At 41.0% G+C, this 15,179-nt stretch overlaps 1 protein-coding gene across 8 annotated transcripts in view; it reads left to right on the forward strand.

Annotated features, from left to right (window-relative positions):
• Nucleotides 1-12,560: 12,560 nt before the first annotated feature.
• The window catches only part of LOC4576145 (lachesin), a 233,599-nt gene continuing 230,980 nt past the window's right edge, over nucleotides 12,561-15,179 (forward strand). For 4 of the 8 annotated variants that reach the window (XM_061641094.1, XM_061641064.1, XM_061641121.1 and 1 more), the window contains exon 1: nucleotides 12,562-12,816. The gene's annotated coding sequence lies outside the window, so the exon portion shown is untranslated. Of the gene's footprint in view, nucleotides 12,846-15,179 lie in introns of all 8 variants that reach the window. The other 4 variants (XM_061641127.1, XM_061641132.1, XM_061641138.1 and 1 more) reach the window with 2 other exon arrangements.

Consider the following 15,179-nt stretch of genomic DNA (forward strand, 5'->3'; position numbering starts at 1 on the left):
ACGACAGGTTCGAGGGCGGATCGATGATGGAACGACGGGGTGCAACAGGTGGTTCTTGCACTACAGGGATTTCCACAGCCACATTAGGCAAATAATCGGGATGAAGATCCGCGATGGTACCTTCAGCGCCGGCAAGATCCATAAAGCCCGTGTACGCCTCAGTGCGAAGTTGTGCCTGGTGCTCTCGCAAATATTTCAACCGCTGCATCTCGATCTTACAGTACTGGTCTACACAGTACTGCTGAAATAATCGTCCGGCACAATGCATAAGCGTTTGAGCGTTTTCCCGCCAGACTATGCGATATGCGGCATATTCGCGTGGCGTTATTTGATTTGCTGAACGGTCTGCTCCATCCAACTCAGGATTAGGATCCTCAGCAGCATCATCATTTTCATCTATGTGCGCCGCTCCGTTGCTCGAACTTGTTGGTCTGCTTGGTTGTTGCTGCTGTCTGGTTCGGCGCTGTACCTTTGGCATACCGTAAGTCCAACCGGTTTCACCCCGCGGAAACAGAATCGGGTATTGGAGTGCATCTGCCAACTGGTTGGTATCAAACACAGGCTGCAAGTATCCTGTGGCACGATGCTGCAGCACAATATCGCGTGTATGTTCCGTGGCTCCGGTAGTATCATCGCACACGAACACGCCACCAACTCCATCTGCAGTCGGTGCATCGTAACGCCGTTGATCGATGCCTGGTATACGCGAGTGGATGCAAAGCCGCAGATCATCTCGAACAGATCCGTTCGTACGCATGCTTAAACATCTCTGCAATCGGATTGTGAGTCGAAAAAACACGTTGCAAATTGGCCAATATTTCACGATTCAGCTCACTACCATATGCTTTGGCCCGAGCGTTCAGCATTCTGTCGTACTGACCATCCGAGCTTGAATCATAAAAGTACAGCTGTGCGTAGCATGGTGGACGTCCTGGAAGCACAGCGAGCGAACCGATTCGATGGCAAAGCGCACCTTGTATGCGATAGTTGTAAATTACACCGTGACCGACTCGTAGATCCTGGCGTACTGGGTCATTTCCTCGTATTGAGGCACCGATAGAGGTGAAGGCAAACGCATTATTGTATCGCCGGATGTTGAGCAGAAATTGCGGCACGTCAAATAGTTGGCGCAACTCTGCTGGCGGTTCAGGAAACGGTGGAAGCACAACTTGTCCACTGTTGCAGCACACAGAGGGCGGCTCTCCAGGCCACTTGAGAGCGGAACAGAAATTGCAAGGCACGCGTGGTGCAAGCGTATGAAGCGAGGGACAACTGTACGACTCATGGTTCCCATGTGCTACTCTCAGATAGCCGGTCATACGACGCCGGGCTATGAATTGTCGCTGCTGATCTGCTTCATGGTCGCGAAGATGGCGCACGTATGTTTGTAGTTGCTGATGTACTGGCACTCGGATAGCAACTGCTGCAGTTGGGTCTACCAATGCTGGTGTTGGTGCTGGTGCTGGTGCTGGTACTGGTGTTGATGCTGGTGCTGGGGCGCGGTTGACCACAGTTGCGACATTCGGAGTTTGCACTATGCGCTTCCTGGCATTGTACAGTGCCTGTCGCTTTCTGGCGAGCCTTGCCTTCTTCTCGGGTGGTGTTTCATCCGGTGGGGTAGAGTACCGTCCAGCGATTTCATTGAGCAAATCATCGTCAATATTCCTTCGTAGTTGTTGTTGTTGCAAGATTGCTGGAGCTCCTGATAAGGATGCCCCGGCCGAAGTAGACGGTACAGCCTGTTGGTCGTTCTGTACAGCTGCCACCGTAGGAGCTGCTCCCGCGAGGCGCTTCTTGGCCCTGTACAGCGCTTGTCGCTTCCTGCCGAGCCTTGCCTTCTGCTCGGATGGTGTTTCATCCGGTGGGGTGGAGTATCGTCCAGCGATTTCATTGAGCAATTCGTCGTCCGTATTCCTTCGTTGTTGTTGTTGCAGGATTGCAGAAGCTGCTGATAAGGATGACCCGGCCAAAGTTGAAGGTACAGCCTGTTGGTCGTCCTGTACAGCTGCCAGCGTAGGAGCTGCTCCCGCGAGGCGCTTCCTGGCATTGTACAGTGCCTGTCGCTTTCTGGCGAGCCTTGCCTTCTTCTCGGGTGGTGTATCATCCGGTGGGGTAGAGTACCGTCCAGCGATTTCATTGAGCAAATCATCGTCAATATTCCTTCGTAGTTGTTGTTGTTGCAAGATTGCTGGAGCTCCTGATAAGGATGCCCCGGCCGAAGTAGACGGTACAGCCTGTTGGTCGTCCTGTACAGCTGCCACCGTAGGAGCTGCTCCCGCGAGGCGCTTCTTGGCCCTGTACAGCGCTTGTCGCTTCCTGCCGAGCCTTGCCTTCTGCTCGGATGGTGTTTCATCCGGTGGGGTGGAGTATCGTCCAGCGATTTCATTGAGCAATTCGTCGTCCGTATTCCTTCGTTGTTGTTGTTGCAGGATTGCAGAAGCTGCTGATAAGGATGACCCGGCCAAAGTTGAAGGTACAGCCTGTTGGTCGTCCTGTACAGCTGTCAGCGTAGGAGCTGCACCCGGGAGGCGCTTCTTGGCCCTGTACAACGCCTGTCGCTTCCTTTGGAGCCTTGCTTTCTTTTCGTTCGGAGTTTCTTCCGGTGGAGTGAGATTCTGTGAGACGATATCACTTACGGAGGGCTGCATGGTTTGTGGATAGGGTTCTGTAACTGGGGCTGTTGAAAATTGTAAAACAAAAAAAAAGAATTTAAGATAAGTGCTGTGAATAAAAGAGAGTAGGAAATATTATACCTGACATGATGTCAATCATAGGGCAACCGTTACCCACACTTTCCTCATTATGCTCCATATCGTAGCAAAACCAGAATTGCAAGAAAACGCCGGAACACAGAAACACAGGAACACAGGAACACACGTACCACGCAGGAACAACAAATTGAACCACAAAACGTACACGAAACGTACGTTACGAAAATAATCTCCTTACACAAAATCTACACTGCCCTGCGTACTAAACTACACTACACTACACTACACTTTTCTAAACTACACTACACTATACTTCACCATGCGCACCTAAAGAAATTCGTTGCTTAACGAAATGAAATTACAAAAAAAAACCGAAATCATCAAACGGAATGGTAAACATGCACCGTAATCAACATTCTCATCTTCTCTTACTCTAATAAGTTCGCACAGGTTTTTTTTTTTACGAAGTAATGAAACGGACAATGTTTGTCTTGCTCAATAAATAAAATTCATGAAATAATAGTAAGTAATGAAAAATGGTTTGCCGACGGCAAAGAGGTTCACACACTGCATGCGAAAAAAAGCTGATATCGTAAATACACACACACACACACGCACGCGCGATAGAAAGTAGGTGAGCGGTTTTCGGCAGGTATTCAATTTATGCATTGATTAGGATACTTACCGAAATCGTGAAAACTGAAATCGAAAACAGTATGGTAAACATTTACCGTAATCAACATCGTCTCATACTGTAATGAGTTCGCACCTTGGTAATTTTGAAGTAATGAAACCGACACTGTCTTCATCATTAGCATTAACTTATTAGAATTATTAGAATCATGAAATGGTCATTAGTGATGAAAACGCTGACGGCTTTGAAGTTCACACACTGCATGCGCAAAAAAAAAAAAACTGAGTACACACACTGGCACGTGCCGTCGGTCAGAGGCTTTCGTTGAGCGCGCTGCTTACGATTGCAGCGCAGAAAGCGAGAATCCATCCAAACGCACTCTCACACTCGTTCGCTCGTACGTGCTTGCCCCCGCAGTGGCTCATCCATCCAAGCTCGTCCACTCACACACTCGTTCGTTCGCTCGCTCGCTCGTACGCGTATGCGCTGGCAGGGGCTCGCAAGGGCGAGTCGATAGTGTGCGCACTGCTCGGTCGAGTTCGAAAAGCGAGGAAACGGTTGAGCACCCCTGCAGCGTTGGTCGTGCTCACGATGGTAGGGGTATTCGTATGGGTCGTGCGAGCGTGATGGTGTTATACGGCAGCGAAGGCAGAACGGGCGAGATAGAAACAGCGTAACGCAAAGTGTGACATCGAGCGTCAGCGACGGAGGTTGTTGTTGTTGGATGCGAGCGTGATGGTGTTATACGGCAGCGAAGGCAGAACGGGCGAGATAGAAACAGCGTAATGCAAAGTGTGACATCGAGCGTCAGCGACGGAGGTTGTTGTTGTTGGATTAACGAAAATTTATGTGTAGAAGAAGAAGATGACAGGATCTACGCAGATATTCGGCCACTTCAACGTTTGCATCGATGGAGCGATCGATTTTATTTTAGTTTAATATTGTGTATGTAAATGTGTGAAATCGTGTAAAGTTATGTAAATGTTTCAATAAAGTGATGAAAAAAAGATCGACGCGTGTTTGTTTTTTTGTTTAGCTTTAGATAACAAAAAAATACGCGGGAGTGTGAGCGATCGCTGAACGAAAGAAACGCACACAGCGCAACACGAAAGAAACAAAGACAAGCACACGAAAGGATGCTCGCGCATGGGTGCGAGCATTGAGAGAGCGCACCGTATATTTTATATGGGAGTGGGAGAGTACCGTGGTACCCGGTCCCTCCCCCTTTTTTAAGCCTAGGAAATCTTCCATCGGCTTAACTCTAGGTTTTTACGCACACCATGATAAAAATTACCCGCTCTTTGTCCGTAGGGTATTCAAAACGACTATTGTTATAAACAAGTGGACAGTTGTTTATTATGCTGGTAAACCCTGTATTCCTGGCGGAAGGCGGTTGTATTAATATAAGCCACGGTGTGTATTTATGCTCAGTATTGGCCTATTTTGTGCTTCTACTGGGACTTGGGCAAAAGCATCAGAAAGGTCTATGGTTGTAAAAATATTGCTCGTGTGCTTGAAGTGCCTGATTTAAACCTGTCGAATAATCACCGCATATACGTATCTTTCCGTTGGATTTCCGCACAATCACAACAGGTGCAGCCCAGTCTCAATAGTGAATAGGGGTAATCACACCGTTTTGCTCAAGTCTATCAAATTCTTTTTCGACTACTTTTCTTATAGCATAGGCCACTGGCCTTTTGGTTCGAAAAACAGGGGTAACATCTTTTTGAAGCTTTAATTGCACCTGAACTTTTTTACATACTCCTGCTCCATTGAAAACTTCTGGAAACTGCCTTTTAGACTTATCATCGTCATCTTTGTTGATGTTTTCTTATATTTAGCGTAAACGTCTTACGCGGACATGCCGGGCTATACAGGATTTCAAGACTTTATTCAATACCACGTAGCCGGATAGGTAGTCTTAACTACGGGGAGACGGTCCATTCCGGGCTTGAACCCATTACGGGCGTGTTATTGAGTCGTTCGAGTTAACGACTGTACCACGGGACCGCCCCTCTTTGGGGTTTTTGGATTGATGCCTGATGGACCTCCTCCTTTTTGCAAACGATGCTGACTACCATTTTGAAAACGTTGCTGACTACCATTTTGAAATCGTTGCTGATTGCAATTTGCTTTTGGCAAAAAAATCGAGATTGCTGACGGCCATATTCTTATGCCGGCTACTTTTCTATTTGCATTATCTTCAATCATTGCGCTATCTGCGTGCAAATTAATTATGCCTTGACATTCGGTAGATAATTGTTCCAGGGAAATTTCTGCGTGTTTTCAATCGTATTTAATAACCGCGTTCGGTACTCTAAATCGTTTTCATTCTTGAGACCACGCACGAATACTAATACCTATAGCTGATTTTCCGTCATAGCTTTCAGTTCAAAATTTTCACACGCACGGTTAACCCTACACGCATACGACATGAAGTCTTCCAATTGAGATTTCACTATTTTCAGACACTTGTAACGCTTGCTTCAGTTTGGTCACTGTTTCCGCAAACGAAAAATCTCCGGGATGCTTGGGTAGCACAAAGTTCATGTAACGCTCGCGTTGATTTGTATTAGCTTTTTCAGAAGCACCTTAGCTGCATCCTCTATGTGCAAAGAATCTTTCTCAAAAAGCTTCTCATAACGTGCGTAGCACGCGGTAAACGTTCTGTTTTTTTCGGGTTCATATTTGTACTCACTGATTTGTCACGCTATGAAATCCAGCGTTGTTTCTACTGGTGATTCACTGCTTGGGCCGGGTGTGGAGCGCTGCATAAGCGTGGTTAGCAGCTCCTGCTGATGAGCCATCTGCTGCTGCATAAGATGCATCATCTGCATGATGGTTGCATTTGTGTCGCTTGTGCCGGCCGTGAGTATTTAGCGGACTTTTAACAAACATGTATTACAAAGATGTATTACCGAAGAGGACGTGCTCTCTCTCTCTCTCTCTCTCTCTCTCTCTCTCTCTCTCTCTCTCAGTTAGTTAGTAGAGTTGAAGATTGTACTACGAGACCGGCTCGAATCGCTGTCGAACACCTTCTTCAATTTGGTCGCTGTCGAACACCATTTGTGTGGAGCATGCGTTCGGCATTCTCATGACATGCCCCAGCCATTTTGTCCTGCCAGCCTTCGCCACAGTCAAGATGCTCGGTTCGCCGTACAGCCGCAAGCTCGTGGTTCATCCTTCTCCTCCACGCTTCATTCTCGAACACACCGTCAAAGATGGTCCGGAGGATGCGTCGCTCGAACACGCCCAGAGCGTTTGCATCCTCCGTTCGGATGGTCCAGGATTCGTGTCCGTAGAGGACCACCGGGCGAATCAATGTGCGATATATCTCACATTTCGTGCGGGCTCGAAGTCTTCTGGATCTCAGCTGTCGGTGAAGCCCATAATATGCACGATTCCCCTGCACAATGCGTCTTCGGATTTCGCCGCTGATGTCGTTGTCCGAAGTAACGACCGTCCCGAGATCCACCACAAATCTTGCTGAATTTGTTGGTTTCTGCTTCGACCATATGGATCGTGGTACTCAAGTTGATGCAGTATATATCGACTTCAGGACTGCGTTCGATAGTATCTCTCATGATATTCTACTCTCGAAGCTAAAAAAAACTCGGTTTCCTGGACTGGCACATCACCTGGCTGCGTTCATATTTAACTGGTCGTTCGTACTACATAAGCATAGGATCTCATCGCTCTCACTCCTTCACCAGCTCCTCCGGAGTGCCTCAAGCGAGTAACTTGGGACCGCTACTCTTTCTCATCTATATAAATGACCTATCTTTTGTTTTACCGCCAGGCCAACACCTAATGTACGCCGACGACGTAAAAATATTCGCTCCAGTTAGAAACAACAGTGACTGTGTACGCCTTCAAACGATCCTTGAGAATCTCGACAGCTGGTGCAGCAGAAACGCGCTCCAAGTGTGTGCTGATAAATGCCAGTGTATATCATTCAGCAGAGCCCGTTACCCTATCTCGTTTACATACACTATGCTCAACACGGCTTTGGTTCGCACGACATGTATCCGTGATCTGGGGGTGCTACTCGACCAGAAGATGTCATTTTGCCCTCACATTGATAGCGTTGTTGCGAAGGGAAATCAGCTACTCGGTCTAATTACGCGAACCTGTAGCGAGTTTACCGATCCCATGTGCGTCAAGTCGATCTTCTGTGCCATCGTAAGGTCGTGCCTGGAGTACTGCTGCCCGATCTGGTGCCCGCTTGGCGTTGGTGACATCAATCGCCTCGAAGCCATTCAACGGAGACTCACCAGGTACGCGGTTCGACTCCTTCCATGGCAATCCCACCACGCTCGGCCCTCCTACCATCAGCGGTGTCTGCTTCTCGGACTTGAACCACTCTGCTCTCGACGTAAAAAACGCCCAATGCCTTTTCATATTCCGGCTCCTTAACGGAGAGATCGATTCCCCGGCATTACTAGCCAGCATTAATTTGTTCGCTCCCTGTCGGATTCTTAGATCCAATTTCCATCTCCGTGTACCGCGTACCCCCAACAACCATAGCCAGGGACACCCTATTATGTCGTATGTCCCTTGGGGAGTTCAATGAAGTGTTAGATTTGTTCGATTTTAGTATGTCTACTGCCACGTTCAAAGATAAATTGCGTCTACGTCACATTTAATGTTTGCTTATAACTAGAGGTTTATTTATATGCTCCTTAATTTGAATTATAAGGTTGCCGATTAGAGACGATGGTCCGTCGGTTATATATACATGAAATAAATAAATGAGATAGCAAAACTCCTTTACCACCTCGAGACTGTCGCCGTCAACGAATACATTGCGTCCCAGATGTTCTGAGTCACCGGCAAGCAGGTACTTCGTCTTCGTCACATTGATTATCAATCCAATTCTTGCTGCTTCGCGTTTGAGTCGGATGTACGCCTCACACACCTTCGCTGTTGTCCCACCGATGATGTCGAAGTCATTCGCGAAGCCAAGAAATTGGAGAGATCGGTAGAGGATCGTGCCACGGATGTCGTTGTCTAGCCCCGCGCCTCGAATGACACCTTCCAGGGCGATGTTGAAGAGCAGACAGGAGAGTACGTCACCTTGCCTGAGACCCCTGTGAGATTCGAACGATTCCGACGTCAAGTTCGATACTCTTACCTTGCACTGCACCCCGTTCATGGTGGACTCTAACAGCCGGATCAACTTCCTAGGGAAATGGTGCTGCTGCATGATGTTTCATAGCTCATTCCGGTTTATGGTGTCGTAGGCCGCCTTGAAGTCGATGAACAGGTGGTGCGTTGGGATCTGGCGCTCTCGGCACTTTTGGAGGATCTGCCGTAGAGTGAAAATTTGGTCAGTGGTGGATTTGCCTCCAACAAACCTAGCTTGGTAGCTTGCGACAAAATTTGTAGGAAACAGGATCTGGGACAGGATCTTGTAGGCGGTGTTCAAGGATTGTGATGGCTTGGAAATTCGAGCAATCCAGCCTGTCGCCCTTTTGCAGGCTGGGTGAATAACACCCAGCTTCCATTCCTAACGCTCGCAACACACTTTAAGAATGCTTCGTGTACTTAACGGTAATTTTTATTTTGAAAAAAAAAAAAAAAGTTCATTGACAGGGCTATGTGACAGCAATGTCTTGGGTTAACGAAATAAATGTTCAACGAAATTTGTGAAGTTTTTAACTGCCTTTTATAATATCGATACAATTTTCGTTTATTTGGAATGGGTTTGTTTGACATTTTTCTGTTCGTTTTCCGTAAATTGCGTATAAGGATAGAGAAAAGTTTGTTTCATATAATCTTACGAGAAGATTACTGATTAAAAATTAAAGTTTTTAAGATTAGTGATTAAAACTCATTAACAATTTAATTCAATCGAAAGTACCCAATGTTTACTCGGCGAAAAAAGCATAAACCTGGTAAAACCTAAAAAAATACACTTGTTCATATATTTCGTTGAATCTTTAACCGGTTGATATGGATCGCAGTCAACTATGTCTGATTCGTTTTCAGTTACGATTGAATTTTGCTGGTAAATAATGGACACCAAATTTCATTGTAGCACATTGTAGCAGAGACTGCGCGACGCATTAAGCTTATGAGAAAAGGGTGCCCAAGAAACATTTCCCATACCTTTTGCACTTAAACATGTCTTAAAGCATTCTTTACTATGAGTGTACTGAGTCACATAATTTTAACATGTCTTTTGAAGATGCTTAACAGTATTTAAAGTTGTTAAACCTTTAAAACGTTCTGAAGTCGCTTATAAGACTGTCTGTTAAAACTAAAATTGGAGTTTTGATGCCTGGCTTTCATCATCCTGTAAATGTATTCTTAAGCACGTTTAAAGATTTGTTACTTGAGACTATGACGCTTATAAGACTGTCTGTTTAAAATAAAATTGGAGTTTTTATCTGTGGCTTTAATCAACCTGTAAATGCATTCTTAAGCACGTTTCAAAACTTGTTATTTGAGACTAAGGCATCAATATGAATTATTCTTATTAAATGCATATTAAGTCTTGGATACGCTATTAACGAAAAACATTAATAAGCCGAGTATTTATAACTTCTGCGCAAATTGCATTTTGGAATTTTTAGCCAAACATTTTTTTTCCTTTTGCTTGCAGTGGGTGGTTTTCTCCCCTGCAAACCTTCTTCGATATATGTCTAAATTTATTCATAAATAAAATTGGATAAAACTGAGCAAATCGCGATTATGCTAACTCATATTTACCACCAGATTCCGCATATCTCTGACTCTGCCTGTACGAGGAGATTCTTAAAAATTATTAGTCTGCACATGCGCTTCCTAAAGCTATGTTCGGTTTAAAAAGATCTTAGCCACACTTATTGCACTACAAATCAACTGAACTTGTGATCAGGAAAGTCCTTCTGATCTTAAGCCAATGGAATCCATTTTTTTTAATATGATTGTTCATTTATGTGTGCAATATGTGTCAGCCATGTTGATATATTGATAAACAAATTCATAGTTTACATGTCAATTAAGAAAAAAATGGAAATTTCCAAAACGACCAACACCTCATGTTTTTATGACACTCCTTTTGGTGCAAATTGAGGGTGTTTAAAACGAATCTGTATTTTTTAATAATTTTTTTAAGCTAAAAAGGTGCATATTATTGAGGCGCTTTGATATTTTTCAAATTATGATAATGTATTTCAACAGTGAAATTTTCTTGGCATGAATTTCTGCTCATACGCAAGCGAGATCATCATAAAAAATATAAATACAACATAAAAATTCGCAAATAACCCTCAACCATTATTATGACTTCATATTCAATGCTTCATGGCCATCTCAAGAACATATCCATAGCAATATGTTGTAATTTTGAAAGTTTATTTGCGCCTTACGTTTTAAAAGTCTAGAAATGGTTTGAACAACTTAACTTTCAGTCTTAAGTTAGTTTTATTTTAGTCTTATGTGGTGATACGCAACTTTCAAATGAAATGGAAGGCTTAATTAAATAATCTTAGCAACATCGTTAAAACTATGATAAGATTTAAAATGTTCGTTGGGTGAAGCATATAAATAATTTATTTTTCTGATCAGAACATATGTTAGTTATGTTTCGGTCATGAAAAGTTTTGTGAAAAGAATAGTTTTACTAGTTTGATATATACAGAATAAAAAAATTATGCAAAAAAGAAAGTTATTCATGTCATTAATTTGATTGATCTGAAGCTCAATCACACCAAACTCATTAATAATCATGCGGCTCTCAAAAAAAAAAATCTAAGTATAATTTATACTGCGCTACAACCGAGCGCTCCATAGCTGCATACAAAACTCCATAGCTGTTTTGAAAACTTCTTCGTAAAATTTGCAATATTTCCCCACAAGCCTGCAAACCTCCATAGCAGCTTGGCAAAAATCCCCTAATCATTATAGAAGTCCATTATAAAATTCGAAATTATATTATTACGGAGCATTTAACAGATGACAAGCAGTATTATACTTGAAATATTTACCATTTGTAAATATTTAACTCTTTAGATTTTAGATGACTTCTAACCTTACTGAAAATAACTATCCTTTTTTGCCCTAATGACACATATGTTTGTGCGTTATCTTTATGAATGAGCATGTCATGTGTCGCTATCAATCATACCCACGTGGATAGTATGTGTATTTACACGATAAAGAAGCAAAAAAACAGCGAACGATTGACGTTCTATGCCGGGTTGAAAAAACACTCAAGTTTGTGTCAGTTCTCCATGCGATGCAATTTATCCCGACGTTTTTATTAGCAATCCCGAAGGTGCTACATTTGTAAACGATATGATGCTCTTCATCAAATCAATCAGATGACAGGTATAATCGTACGCACAGTTTATAATATAAACATTTTTGATTCCATCGTACGACGAAATCGCAAGTAACGAGAAGCGGGTCCAGAAAAAAGCGCTGAGAACGGTCATAGCAGCAGATTTGGAACGAATTGAAAAGAGGTCCTGAGAGCAGCCAGTTGTAATTGGATTGAAAAGAACGCTGCAAAAGATTCAGATTGATCCTGCTTGGGTTGAATTGAAGGATCGCGGTACGGATGTATCCATACTAGAACAAATAACGCCAGATTCAAGCCGCAACGCTCATCACTACCAGTCATGTATTCTTCGTAGGTAATCTAGGGCACACATGGATTTAAAAGTGCAGTATCATTCGCTGAGATGCCGAAACGCAACTAATTTTCCAGCATATCGCTATACTAAAAAAAGAGCAAAATAAAAACACTTCGTAAAAGTTCTAGCATGTTCGTGTCCGATAGAATCCTCCGACGAATGGCCGAGCTAAGCCTTTCCGATTTTTCGTGTGACTTCGTGTGTTCATATATATGTGTTTAGATTTGGTTCATTTACGTGTCTAAACACGAATTCACGTTTTGTTAAAAAAAATCAATTCATAGATAGATGAAAACAAACTTAGTAAACCTTCATTCAGTGTTTGTTTTTATCTTGTTTGGGATTAATTTATTTCACCTGTTTTGTAAATGGTCATAATTGCTCGTTCCTGGATAGCAGTAAATTGCGCTGAAATTTTATCTCATATATATGTATACATGTTCGTATATTCGGCTTGACGAAAAACGTAGGGAGTTGTACTCGGGTCTTGTTCGGTAAGCTGAACTTGTTCGGTAGGTTTTATTGAAATACGAAGCATATGAAAACGTGCACGAAGTATCTTCGTTTCGCGTTCTCGGTTCATTTGTGTTTTCAGGATGCTTGCAAAACAGTTGCAAACTGACTGTACGTCACCGCGGTATTAAAAGAAAATTGTGTACTCTTTCAAACGTGTTGTTTCCTACAGAGAAAATTTTAGTGATATATGTTTTCATTTCTAATGAAAGGATCATAACCTTGTGTTGCCTTTATTTACAAAACATACTTAATTTGATACTACAAAAATGCTTAAAAAAATACAGTGCAAGTTGTATTGAGTGTAGAAAGTACGTTTTCTTACTAAAAGCAGGTGCGTCAAAGTCGTTTGTATAACTTATGGTGCGATGCATAACATATTTGATAATATATAATTGCTAAGAATATGTTTAAACATTTGTATTGCATTCGTAACTTGAACCAATTTTTTGTGAAAGCAACATAGTTTAACATTCAAATATGTATCAATCCAAAAATATTGACTTTAAACATTAATGTATTGAATGAAAGATTGAAGTGAATACCACCAACACTAGAGAATAAGAAAAATCAAATTGTATTGAATACATGTGTATCTATGTCACACGTGTTCAAGCAGTAAAGTGTATGTACGCAATCGAGACAATATATTACACCCTTGAACACAGCAAATGTATACAATCATTGAAAGCAGTATACATGTAAATTAAAGCTATTGTGTTCTTCTGATATCTATGTTAACTTAAACACGGAGCGGATATCCTAGCCGTATGTGTTAGTTCTTGGTACGATGCATATTTTTAAACGATCAACTTGTCAACAATCAACTGATACAATTACAATTAAATTAAATTAATGTATGCAGTAGAATGCCGCACACGAGACACGATATATATATATATATATATATATATATATATATATATATATATATATATATATATATATATATATATATATATATATATATATATATATATATATATACATATATACATATATATATATATATATATATATATATATATATATATATATATATATATATATATATATATATATATATATATATATATATATATATATATATATATATATATATATATATAAATATATATATATATATATACTAGCTGGCCCGACAAACTTTGTTATTCAACAAAAAAAAAACAAATATTCCATTATTGCTTTGTTACTTGGGATTGTTGTATCGTGCCCGTATCCCCTCAGGATCCGATCATCGAGTGTAAACCGCCAGGAAACCTCACACCAAGTGTCGAAGTGCTGTATACAACACAACAACAATCCTTCTCTTTGTATGGAAGTTAGAAAATCTTTTTTAAATTAAGTTTAGTGTAACATCTGAACGATTTTTAAGTCTTAAAACCTATTCTCATACCACCATAAGGTGTGTGCAAAGTTTCGTTGAAAATGATTACTCGCGACAAACACCGTGACACGAGATTTATATATATATATATATATATATATATATATATATATATATATATATATATATATATATATATATATATATATATATATATATATATATATATATATATATATATATATATATATAAACGGAATGTATCTATATCTTTACTGTCACTGGCAAAATAAAGTGCTCACTACTAGCAACATTTATTGCTTGCATTATGGATTAGTCATATGATGGATTGGAATATGTGCAGTACCACACCAACCACTGGCAGTTATATTGTACCATTCATTCGTCATCGTTCATTGGATTGTGTTTTACTGTGTTAAAATTTTTACTCATATGCCCATAGGACATTTTGATTACAGTCATACGATATATTTTCATACTTTTGATTTTATTTAAGCACGGTGGTTTTGTCAGGCAAGTAGCTAAAAGGATACCATACTCATGGAACCGTGAATACATTAAATGGCAATGTGTGGCCAGGGAGTGCTTTTTATACTTGGAGAAGCGGGAAGACTGGTGTGTAAAGTCGCAATTTAACTATGGCTGATAAAGATGAGTGAACACTTTGTAATAATTCAAAAAGGCTAAAACAAACGTATTCTTCTAACAAACGTAGGCCCACATTAGGGTTTTTATAAATCGATATATATATATATATATATATATATATATATATATATATATATATATATATATATATATATATATATACTCTAAATCATGTATAGTTTTGGGTATTCTAAATCGGACACTGTAATCTGCAATGCGAATATTGCATTGTCCATTTTTTGCAATACTAAAACGTCACAAAAATGTGCAAAAGCATGGTAAAGAAATCATGGTATCATACAGATAATTTTTCTGCAAAAATAACCGGGAGTCAATGATAGCAAGTAAAAGCAATTAATGATAGCAAGTCTTTGTTGCAAGAAGAGCAACCGAATTTTAAGTTTCTGATTTCGAAAACTCTGCGTTCTATGTGCAAAGACTACGCAAAATATTGGTATATTTTTTCAAGTGTAAGAAAAAATGGAAATTTTGTGAGTTATAAAAAAAAGTGTGTTTATTTAGCTACCTACCCATTCCTGCCGCAACAACAACCGTTATTCACTAAATTGATAAGGCTCGCATGGAAAATCAAAGCTATTTTTTAATCTTTTTCATTGCATTGTAGGGTAAATGTACCTATAGTGGTGGTAGTACCAATAGTGGTGGTATTGCACTAAAAAGCGGTTCATACGGCAAAT

Source organism: Anopheles gambiae, chromosome X (assembly GCF_943734735.2).
Source record: "Anopheles gambiae chromosome X, idAnoGambNW_F1_1, whole genome shotgun sequence".
Classification (NCBI taxonomy): Eukaryota; Metazoa; Arthropoda; class Insecta; order Diptera; family Culicidae; genus Anopheles; species Anopheles gambiae.